Consider the following 11,493-nt stretch of genomic DNA (forward strand, 5'->3'; position numbering starts at 1 on the left):
AAACCTCAAACCAAAAAACAACAAATAGACACACCTAAAAGGATGCAATGCAACACTTGTGACATCTCTAAGATTTTCTGTGGTTAAATTATTGGATGAAGGAAGGCCTGAGTGGCTCAGTCAGTGGAGCATCTGCCTTCAGCTTGGGTCATGATCCCAGGGTCCTGGGATTAAGTCCCACATAAGGCTCCTTGCTCAGCGGGAAGCCTGCTTCTCCCTCTGCTTGTGCTTTCTCTCTCTGACAAATGAATAGAAACTTAAAAAAAAAAAAAAATTATTGGATGAAGACTTTTTGGGTCGTGGGTTGTGGATTTAAATTTAGGTAGGTATTGCCAGACTGTTCTCTAAGAAAACGAGCACTGCCTTATACTCCTGTCCACAGTATATAGGAGTGACAGTTTGCCATATTCTGATAATATTGTCAATTAAAAAAATAGCTTGGGACACTGGGCTGGCTCAGTTAGAGTATTTAACTCTTGATCTTGGGGTTGTAAATTCAAGCCCCATTTGGGTGTAGAGATTACTTAAAAACAAAAATCTTGGGATACCTGGGTGGCTCAGTGGGTTAAAGCCTCTGCCTTCAGCTCGGGTCATGATTCCAGGGTCCTGGGATAGAGCCCCACATTGGGCTCTGCTCAGCAGGGAGCCTGCTTCCACCTCTCTCTCTCTGCCTGCCTCTCTGACTACTTGTGATCTCTCTCTGTGAAATAAATAAATAAAATCTTTTAAAAAAATCTTAAAAATATTGCTTATCTCATGATTGAAAAAATCATTCAGACTTGTGTTTATTTGATGACTATTTGATTTAATATTTTATCGTTAACTATATTTTCATATATCTGTTTTTCAGAAAGTTGCCTGTTGTTATCTTTTGTCTATTGTCCTATTGGGTGGCTTGACTTTGTTATTGATTAAAAGGAGTTTTATATAGGGTGTTTTTAATCCTTTATATTGCAAGCATGTATATATATATACATGCATTTATACATATAAATAGATTTATAAATACATTTATACATATAACATTTAAGCATACTTATATAAAAGTATATATGCTTATAAATATATGTAGTATACATGTATATACATAAAATAATCTCTTGAGCTATCTGAGCTTTATTTATGATATTTTGTTTTACTGAAATTTAAAAATTTTAATTGTAGTCACATCTGCTCTTCGGGGCCTTGTGATTTTTTTTTTTAAAAAGATTTCAATTTATTTATTTGACAGAGAGAGACAGCAAGAAAGGGAACACAAGCAGGGAGATTGGGAGAGGGAGAAGCAGGCTTCCCACTGAGCAGGGAGGCCGATGTGGGGCTGGATCCCAGGACACTGGGACTGTGACCTGAGCTGAGGTTAGATGCTTAACGACTGAGCCACCCAGGGGTACCTGGGTCTTGCGACTTGTTTACATAAAGCTTACCTATCGCCAGATTATAAAAATATTTCATATTTTAGTACTTTTATAATCTTGTTTAAATTTACATTTCTGTATCTATAATATGGTTTTGTGTATGGTATGATACAGAACTCTTTTTTGCTAAATGGTTAATGAGTTCTCTCCATACTCTCTATTGAATAGTTCATCCTTTTCCCACTTACTAGGAATCTTGCTAAGTTCCCCTGTTTGTCTACTTCTGACTCTCTGGCTTCAGTACTACTGACTAATAATCTCCAGCTAAATGTAGATTCTCTTACCTAGATCCAAGTGTACTCAATCAAATGTGGCTGGAAAAACTGTTTCCTGGTTACCCTCTATATAGCAAGGTGTTTCCTAGTAAGGTGACTTGGGGAAAATGTAGTCTTAACTCCCACTTCGTTCTTATTTTTTCAAAACCTTGGCTATTGAGGTGTTTTTTTGTTTTGTTTTTTTAAATCTGCTCTTATTAGTTTTTTGGATACCAAAAAAATCATCAATTTTAAGGGAATAATTCTCTGGGTCTTGACAAATGTATGTATTTGAGTAACCACTACCAAAACCACAATATTGAATGTTTCTATTATTTCTAAAATTTCCCTCATTTTCCTTTGCAGTCAATCCCCTGCCCCAGTGCTTACACCTTAGAAATTACTGACCTGCTTTCTGTTCCTGTTCCCATTGTTGCCTTTTATAGAGTCACATAATAAAAAGAATGACTCATATGTAATCTTGTGTGTCCATCTTCTCAAGTTTAGCATAATGTGCTTTAAATACATCTGTATTCTTTAATGTGTCACTAGTTTGTTTCTTTTTACCGTTGAGTAGTTTTCCATTGTGTGGATATTGTCTGTTTATTCACCAGTTGATGAGTGTTTGTAGTATTTGGTTATTATGGATGAGTTGCTAAGACTATCAGAGTAAGAGTTTTTGTCTGAACATAGGTTTTTCTAGGGGTAAACACCTACAAGTGGGATTGCTAGACTGTATAGTAAGTGCACATTTTACTTTGTTAGAAAATCCCAAATTGATTTCTAAAGTGGCTATCTCATTTGCTTCTCTACCACCAGTATATGAGAGTTCTAGTTGTTTTACACACTTTCCAATAGTTGATATTTGATATAACCTTTAAAATTTTAAGTATTCTAAAAAATAAAACAAAACAAAACAAAAAACAAACAAAAAAATTTAAGTATTCTAATGAGTATGCTGTGATAGCTCATCCTGTTTTCAATTTGCATTTACTTTAATGATGTTCAGCATCTTTTTAATGTGCTTATTGGCCACTTCTTTATCTGTGGTGAAGTGTGTATTCAAATCTTTTGCCTATTCCCTCCCCCACCCCAATCAGATTATTTGTCCTATTGAGTAGTAAGTTTTGTTTGTTTTTAATTCTGGATACAAGTTTTTAATCAAATATATGTTTTGCAAATATTTTCTTTCTATCTTGGCTTGGATTTTCATTTTCTTTTTTTTTTTTTTTTTAAAAGACTATTTATTTATTTATTTGACAGAGAGAGATCACAAGTAGGCAGAGAGGCAGGCAGAGAGAGAGAGAGACAGAGGAGGAAGCAGGCTCCCTGCTGAGCAGAGAGCCCGATGCGGGACTCGATCCCAGGACCCCGAGATCATGACCTGAGCCGAAGGCAGCAGCTTAACCCACTGAGCCACCCAGGCACCCTGAATTTTCATTTTCTTAACAGTAAAACTCGAGTAGCAGAAATTTAAATTTTGATCAAGTCCAGTTTATCCATATTTTCTTTTATGGTTTGTGTTTTTGTTATGAGCACACCATGATGACGACACATGAATTGTGTCTTTCCACTACATCAGTTTTCTTCAATCCTAAAGCAAAGTTAGCTCACAACTATAAAGCAGGTCCAGGATTCCAATCTCTATGAAAATTCACCATGTGATAAACTTGGCTTCTTACATGGCACACCAAGCAGTACAGAAGACAAGCCACACAACAAACAAGAAAACAGAATGGTGCAGGAACCGAATGAATCAAACGCAAAGTTGGTCTGCGGGCCTGCTGCTGAGATGAGGCCTTGGTCTGGTCTGGGTCAGCTCTTGGCACTTACTGCTTCTGATGTTCAAGCAGGGAAGGCTTCGGTTCTGTTCAGAGACCCATCTGGCAGTTGCCTTTTTTAAGTGGTCAGACATAGTGGGGTCAGGTCTGAAGAGTCTGAGTTTGCTGCCAAAACCCTCCGCTTTTTAAAGGGATTTAATTGGTTTTGGGTCTCTGCAGAAGTCCTCTGGTTCTGCTCATTACAAGTTCTGGGGTGTCAGCTGACATTGGTCCCAGAGATATCTCCTAGCTGCACTACCTTAACTGCTTGTGTCATTGCTTGACATGGGCTCCTGCTTGACATGAGAGACTCTCTACAGTTTTCATGTCTTTTTAAAAAAATATTTATATTATATATATTATATTTTTAAATATTTATTTATTTGACATAGAGAGAGAGAGTGTGTGAGAGAGAGCAAGCTGGGCAAGGGTGGGGGAAGAGGGAGAAGGAGAAGCAGACCCCCTACTGAGCAGAGGAGTGCCATGCGGAACTCCATCCCAGGACCCTGGGCTCATGACTTGAGTAGAAGGCATGCTTAACGACTGAGCCACCCGGGCACCCCAGTTTTTTATGTTTTCTCTGAAAAATCTATTTTCTTTTTTCCTGCCTTCTTTTGGATTGATATTTTTTAAACGGATCCTTTTTATCTTTACCATTGGCTTATTAGCTATACTTCTTTATTTTTAAGTTGTGCCCTAGGGCAATGGTTATCAACCACAGACAAGTTTGGGCTCCTACCCCAGTCCCAGAAGAACATTTGCCAGTGTCTGAAGACATTTTTATTGTCACAGCTGGGAGTGGTGTTAATGGCATATATTAGGTAAGGCCAGGGATGCTACTAAACATCTTACAATGCACGAGACTGTCTTCACATCGTGGAATGGCATTTTGGCCCAATGTCAAATGTGCCAAGGCTGAGAAATCCTGCTTCAGGACTGGGCTCAGCAACTTTTTCTCTAAAGAAACAGATAGTAAATATTTTAGGCTCTGTATGACATATACGGTCTTGCATCTCTTTTCCACCCTCTACTCCCTCTGAATTGTGAAAGCCATTCTTAGTTGTGAACTGTACAAAAATAGGTAGCAGCCTGGATTTGGCCTGTGGCTTCAGTTTGCTGACCCCTGCCCTAGTTTTTAAAATATACATGTACTACTTTCAAATAATATTTAAAAAAATATTTATTTTTATTTTTTTCCTTTTTAAAAAAGTTTAAATTCAATTAATTAATATATAGTGTATCATTATTTTCAGAGGTAGAGTTCAGTGATTCATCAGTCTTATATAATACCCAGTGCTTGTTATATCATTTGCCCACCTTAATGTCCATCACCCATCTCCCACAGCCCCCTTCAAATAATATTTTGTCACCTTATATATAAGGTCCATTCCCCCTTCCATCTTTTGTGTTATTGCTGTCAAATATTTTATGTATGTTACAAGCTCCTCAATATTTTGCTGTTATTTTTGCTTTAAAATATTATTCTTCAAAAAGATCTTTAAAATGTCTCTTATATTTGTTAAGTTATATACCATTTCTGGTATTTTTTCTGGTATTTGTAGATCCAAATTTTCATTTGGTATCATATTATACTTCGATACTTGTCATTTCTTTCAGTACAGGTCTGCTGAGAGTGAATTCTTCTAGCATTTGTGAAAATGTCATTTTTTTCTTCAGTTTTGAAAGATAAATTTTGCAGCTTAGAGAATTTTAAATTGATAGTTTATTTCAGTATTTGAAGATGTTGTTCCATTGCCATTTGGCTTACATAGTTTCTGACAAGTAGATTACTGTCCTGTATTTTTTCTCCTGGCTGTTTTAGTTTTTATCACTGGTTGTTAGCAATTCATTATCCTGTATTTTGTGTGTACTTCTTTATGTTTATTCTGTGTGGAGTTCATTGTACTTCATTGTGTGAGGGTTTTTTTTTGTTGTTGTTGTTGTTCTTTGGTCTCTGTCTTTCATTTCTTTCCTTGACTTAATACATGCATGCTACTCTGTTTTATTTTGTCCCATGGGTCACCCATGCTTTATTTATTTTTCAGTCCTTTTTTGGTGTTTCATTTTTTATTGCTGTGTCTTCAAGTTTACTAATCTTCTGCAATTAAAAAATTTATTTATTTATTTGAGTGGGTGGGAGGGGCAGAGGGGGAGAGAGAATCTCAAGCAGACTTCTTGCTGAGTGCTGAGCCCCATGTGTGGCTTCATCTACCTTGAAATCATGACCTGAGCTGATATCAACAGTCGGTCACTTAGACTGAGCCACCTAAGCACTCTGGGTATTATATCTTTTATCCCAAGATGGTATTTTAGGAGGACATTTTAAAAAGATTTTTATTTATTTATTTGAGAGACAGAGAGCATGTGGACCAGTTGGGGGAGGGGCAAATGGAGAAGGGGAAACAGACTCCCCACTGAGTGTTGAACCCCACGTGGGGCTTGATCCCAGGGCCTTGAGATCATGATCCAAACCAAAGGCAAATGCTTAACTGAATAAGCCACCCAGGTGCCCCTGGGGGGACTCTTTTTAATGTAATCCCTTTCTCTTTTCATCACAATCATATTTTACTTTATTAAATATGTAGAGCATATTTATAAGCTATTTTAATATTCTTTGTTATCAGCTTTATCATCTCTACTGCTTCTGGGTCTGTTTCTATTGATTGTTTTTTCTCTTGGTTATGGATCATATTTTCTGGTTTCTTTGCTGTCTCATTATTTCTAATTGGGTGCTGGACATTATGAATTTTATGCTATTGCTGTGATTCATTTTATTCCTCTAAGTAGTGTGGGATACTTTTCTGGAATGTCATTATTTAGAATCAGTTGGATCTTTTTAGTGCTTGTTTTTAAGGTTTGTTTTGACAGGACCAGAGCAACTTTTATTCTTTGGATCCATCCCCTATCCCTTTTAGAATTCTATCTGGTGCCCCATGTACTGTAAGATCTTTTCACTCTTTCACTTTAGCTGGTAGGAATCAATTTTTTTTTCATTTATTCATTTCTGGTGGTCTTTCCCCAGCTTTGGGTGGTTCTCACATGTATACAGATTGGTACTCAACCAATACTCAAGGGGACCCACCGCAGGTTTCCAGAGCTCTCTGTGCCTCTTCCTCTTCCAGTATTCCACCCTGGAAAATTTTGGTTGTCTCCTACACTCTGATTTCTGTTTCCTTACCTTCATGAATCAACTGGGGTCTGTTTCCCTTCCCTGTATTGAGGCCTGGAAACTGCCACTAGGCACAAAAGTAGAGTAATTATAGAACTTCCCTTTTTTTCCCTTCTCAGGTATCACACACAGTCCTATGTTGATTGATGTCTGGAAAACCATTGTCTCATTTATTTTGTCCAGTTTTCTAGTTATCTAAGGCAGGGGAGTAAATCTGATATTTGTTACTCAATCTTGACTAAAGCTGGAAGTCTTTTTGAATCTTCCTGGTTGGAACCATTGACAAAGGGAGTGAGGGACTCTATTAATAACCAGTTGTTAACCAGCTCAAATTTCTGAGTTTCTCTAGCTTATTTCTGTTGAAATATTTATTAGACTAATTAGTATTTGACCAAAATAACATTTTTGGAATGTTTAATAAATGGGGAATGTGGGTAGGGTGGTATCACAGGGCATTAAGTCTTTCAGCTGAGCACATACATATGTGTTCCAGAATCTCAGCTAACCCTAATTTGGTGGGCTTCCTGCCAAAATTAAGAGTTTTCTGCATTCAGACTTATTTATGTAGATGAGGTCATGGATGGTTGGCAAACAAACTCTTACCTTACTAAGAAGCCTGTGTGAGCTCACCAGGTGTACATACTTCTGGAGTTTAGCTTTTACTACTTTCAGGCCAAGTGGGCCGACGACTTTCTTACTGAAATATTAGAAATAATCACGTGTAGCTCTTTAAAGGACATTTTGAATAAAAGGACCAATTTAACAAGCAATTAAAAACTAATTAAATCCTATGCATTATTTTCATGGGAAGCATAATACTTTGCAGTTACTTGTGAATGTTCCTGCAAAATCAAGTATCCTTAATTTATAGTTGGCCCTTGAGCTAAAGGCAGCTCTCTAGATGATAGCTGGTGATATTTTTCAGCAAAGCTTTTAGGAACTCACATACTGTTTTATTTTAGATCTCTAAAAAACTTTCTGAAGGTGTTAGGCATACTAATAGTGATGTGGCTTTTGGTACATTAATAAAGTGCTCCAGCACTTAGCTTTTCTTCAGTGCTTACAAGATACCAAATGAGCTGCAAGGAAGATGAGCAGACAGTTTAACACTTTCTAAAGTAATATTAAGCTTTATAGCACTAGAAATCTATTTAATTCCCTGTCATTGCTTCTAAAATGCATTTCAAATCTGTTGTGGTAAAATGCTCAGAGTCACTGGAGAATTATTTTTGACTCGGTGTTTATATCTAAAATTTGCTAGTGAGACAAATCCTCTCTGGTGCTGGAGGAAATTAACATTTTGGCCTTTCAACATAGTATTGATATTGGGTTAGAGTTTATGGTTCCCTAGTGTCTTTCAATCTTATGGGTTTAGAAAGGCTAACAGATTTGATACTCTCTGTTTTTGGAAAGTCACATTGTCTTGGTCACAGAGTTTTCCTCTAAATCCAATTTTCTGTTCTTTTAAATAACCATTTTGTTAAGCCAAGTCTCTGTAATTCCATATTACATAGATGTTGTCCCTTAATTTCAAAAGCAGAATCAACGGCTGTAATTCTTTTTTTAATCAGTGTAAAGCGTGTATGTCCAGACTGTAATCGACGATTCAGCAATTGACAGGGGAGGGTTCTTCCTGGCTCTGTGGAATGTAATGACTAATTTGCTGATGGTGTTATTCTATGGTGGGGGAAGGGTGGAATTCTGCTCTGTAGGACACTATACAGGAAAGTTTTTCTGGAGGGGAGGAAATGGTAACGTAAGACATGTGCTTACCCTATGAAATTAACTGCATAATGTCCTATGGAAAGAACTGAGAATATTAAAGCAAATATTGACAATAGTAAAGCTAAATCATTTCCCCCAAGATAGAAGTGTTGGTTTACAGGTAGTTTTCTGTAGTACGTGTTAGGGCACCTAGTCACTTGAGGAAAGAGATTGTTCTCTTTTCACATGCAACTTTTGAAGATTTAAGATTATAGAAATGGCAGGAATATAGGAGGCTCTCAGAAGATACTATTTTAGAGATTGTGGAAATGTCTGAATATCTCATGTCTATCCAGCACTTTTGCTTAAGAGTCTCTAAGGCTAATTTCCTTACAACATGAAGGCAGAATTATTTCAGATTCATCACTCATGGTGTTGGTTATGAATTCATGTGAGTCTGAATCTCCCATTATTGCTCTAGACATTTTTAGAGACCACACAAGTAGGGACATTGTTTCAGCCCCTTTTAAGTTCTGTTTCCATACCAGCTTAATAAAACGACACCAGGCTAGAGCATTAGATGTGTTTCTCAGCACTTGGTTTGGAATGACCTTGCATGCTTAAAAAAAAAACCCAACCTTAAGGGCCCACATCCCCCCCCTGAATTTGAATCAACTGGTCTAGCGTCTGTTCAGGGATAGATAATTTTTAAAAACACCCCAAGAGGTTCTGATGTGCTCGGAAGATTAATCACTGCTATGAGGGAAGGTAGGTAATGGGAATAGCACCTTAATACAGTGTAGAGGATAAAGGTGGTGGGGTGGGTGCTGCATTATTTCTTAATGCCGTGTTTTGTGTTCTGTAGAAGTGATGGGTCCGGTTAATATTCAAGCCTGGAAACAGATCTGCTAATCCTTGATCTAACTCCTCCACAGCTGTTGCTTTGTTGCCTGGTGGCCATGTTTGCAGAGAGTCCAGAACCCAATATCTAGAATTGTGGGAAAATTCCTTTTTCCTGACTCCTATCACCTGACAGTGAGCACGTGAATGACCCATGTGAATGTGTTCTCATTTGAGGAATGGGAATAATACAGCTTTGCTGATGTGCTTTCCCATAATAATGTCACTATATAATACAGCTTTGCTGATGTGCTTTCCCATAATAATGTCCCCAGTGACTTATGGGGAGAGTGCTCTATATAAGGCATTCTCCTGGTTATTGTCAGAACATGAAGAATGTGTAAGACCATTGGGGAAGGTATGTGCTTTGGTGAGTGCTGTGAAGTGTGTAAACCTGGTGATTCACAGACCTGTACCCTTGGGGATAAAAATATATGTTTATAAAAAAAATGTATTAAAAAAAAAAAAGAATGTGTAAGACCTAGCTCCTGCTTTCAAGGGGCTTTTGTCAGTGGAGAAGCACCTAGAAAAAAGTCACATTAAGTGTGGGAATGATCAGTTAAAGGCATACAGAGGAGGAGAGGGCACTGAAGACTGGGTGGTAGGATGACCAGTTCAGCCAGGTTTGCTGGGGACTTTTCTGGTTTTTGCACTAAAAGTTTTCATGTCCTGAGAAGTTCTTCTGTCCTCAGAAGACCAGGAAAGCTGGTCACCTTGCTGTCGCTAAAGCTTGGCAGTGACTGGAATGTGTCTTGAAGGGGCATTTTAGGTGTTGGTAAAAGGAAAGCACCTCACTACTATATCTCAACATCCCTCTATTTCCCCTCCCATGATCCAGCCATTTTTATCCCAGATGTAGACACAAGAAATTATTTCATAGCAGCATTGTTCATACTAGCTCCAAACAGCAAACAGCCCAAGTATCTACCAACAGGAGAACAGGCGTACACCTGTGGTATATTCATAGACCAGACCATTACATAACAACAACGTGGGTGAATTTCTCAGGTGTAATATGTAAAAGAAGCCAGGCATAAAAAAATATCAGGGTCTATGTGATTCCATGTAGAGGAAGTTAAAAAATAATATCTATATGATCCTATTTATAGAAAGTTAATCTATATGATAGAACAGTGGTTGACTACCTTTGTGGGACTCTTTAGAAGTGGGCTTGAGGAAAGGACGAATACCCAACTTTTGTAGCAAAAGAGATTATGCTGAGTGAAATAAGTCAAGCAGAGAGGTCAATTATCATATGGTTTCACTTATTTGTGGAGCATAACAAATAGCATGGAGGACATGGGGAGATAGAGAGGAGTAGGGAGTTGGGAGAAATTGGAAGGGGAGGTGAACCATGAGAGACTATGGATTCTGAAAACAATCTGAGGGTTTTGAAGGGGCGAGGGGGTGGGAGGTCGGGGTACCAGGTGGTGGGCATTATAGAGGGCACGGATTGCATGGAGCACTGGGTGTGGTGAAAAAATAATACTGTTATGCTGAAAATAAAAAAATAAATTAAAAAAAAAACAATTTAGAAGTGGGCTTGAGGAAGACCTCAAGGTTGGAGAGGTTCTGGGTAGTTGACCTGGGTAATGAGCATATATATATAAATTCATTGAGGCATTGATTTAAGATCTATGCACTTTATTGAATATATTTCTCAAAAACAATTGTTTTAAGCCTGCTATTTATTGAGCACTACCCATGTACCCTGCCCTGTGTTAAGCATTTTAATCCTCACAGCAATCCTGCCAGTGTAGTATTGGCCAGGTTATAGAACAGGCCCAGAAAAGGTGAGGAAATTTCTCTTGACCACTATGAAAGTATTTCTCAAAGGGTGTTTCAAGGAATACCATTTCTGTAGGTGTTGCCTGTGAAAAGGGCTTAGGGGAAATAAGTTTAGAGAACCAGGGCTTGAAAGGTTCCAGTGTACCTCTCTGGCTCGTGGTTAACATGCTGGCGTGTGCAGTCAGTTCCCAAGGGTGGACGTGAGGGACGGGGGCAGTGAACAACATTTCCCAAGCTTACTTGGTGACGGGTTTTTCTTGGTGGCAGGGAGAAGAATAGTGGACTTTTGGAAACACTTCCCTCTACCATTTAAGCAGAGGTCCTCCCTGGCAGACCTCTGTTCGCTACAGTTCTGGAGCTTCATTAAGGTCTCCGGGTGAGCCAAAAAGCTGGAAAGCGTAGCTGTAACAAGGGTGTAGTCTATAGTGACTGCACTGGAGAGC

The sequence above is a fragment of the Neovison vison genome, chromosome 7, assembly GCF_020171115.1.
Source record: "Neovison vison isolate M4711 chromosome 7, ASM_NN_V1, whole genome shotgun sequence".
Classification (NCBI taxonomy): Eukaryota; Metazoa; Chordata; class Mammalia; order Carnivora; family Mustelidae; genus Neogale; species Neogale vison.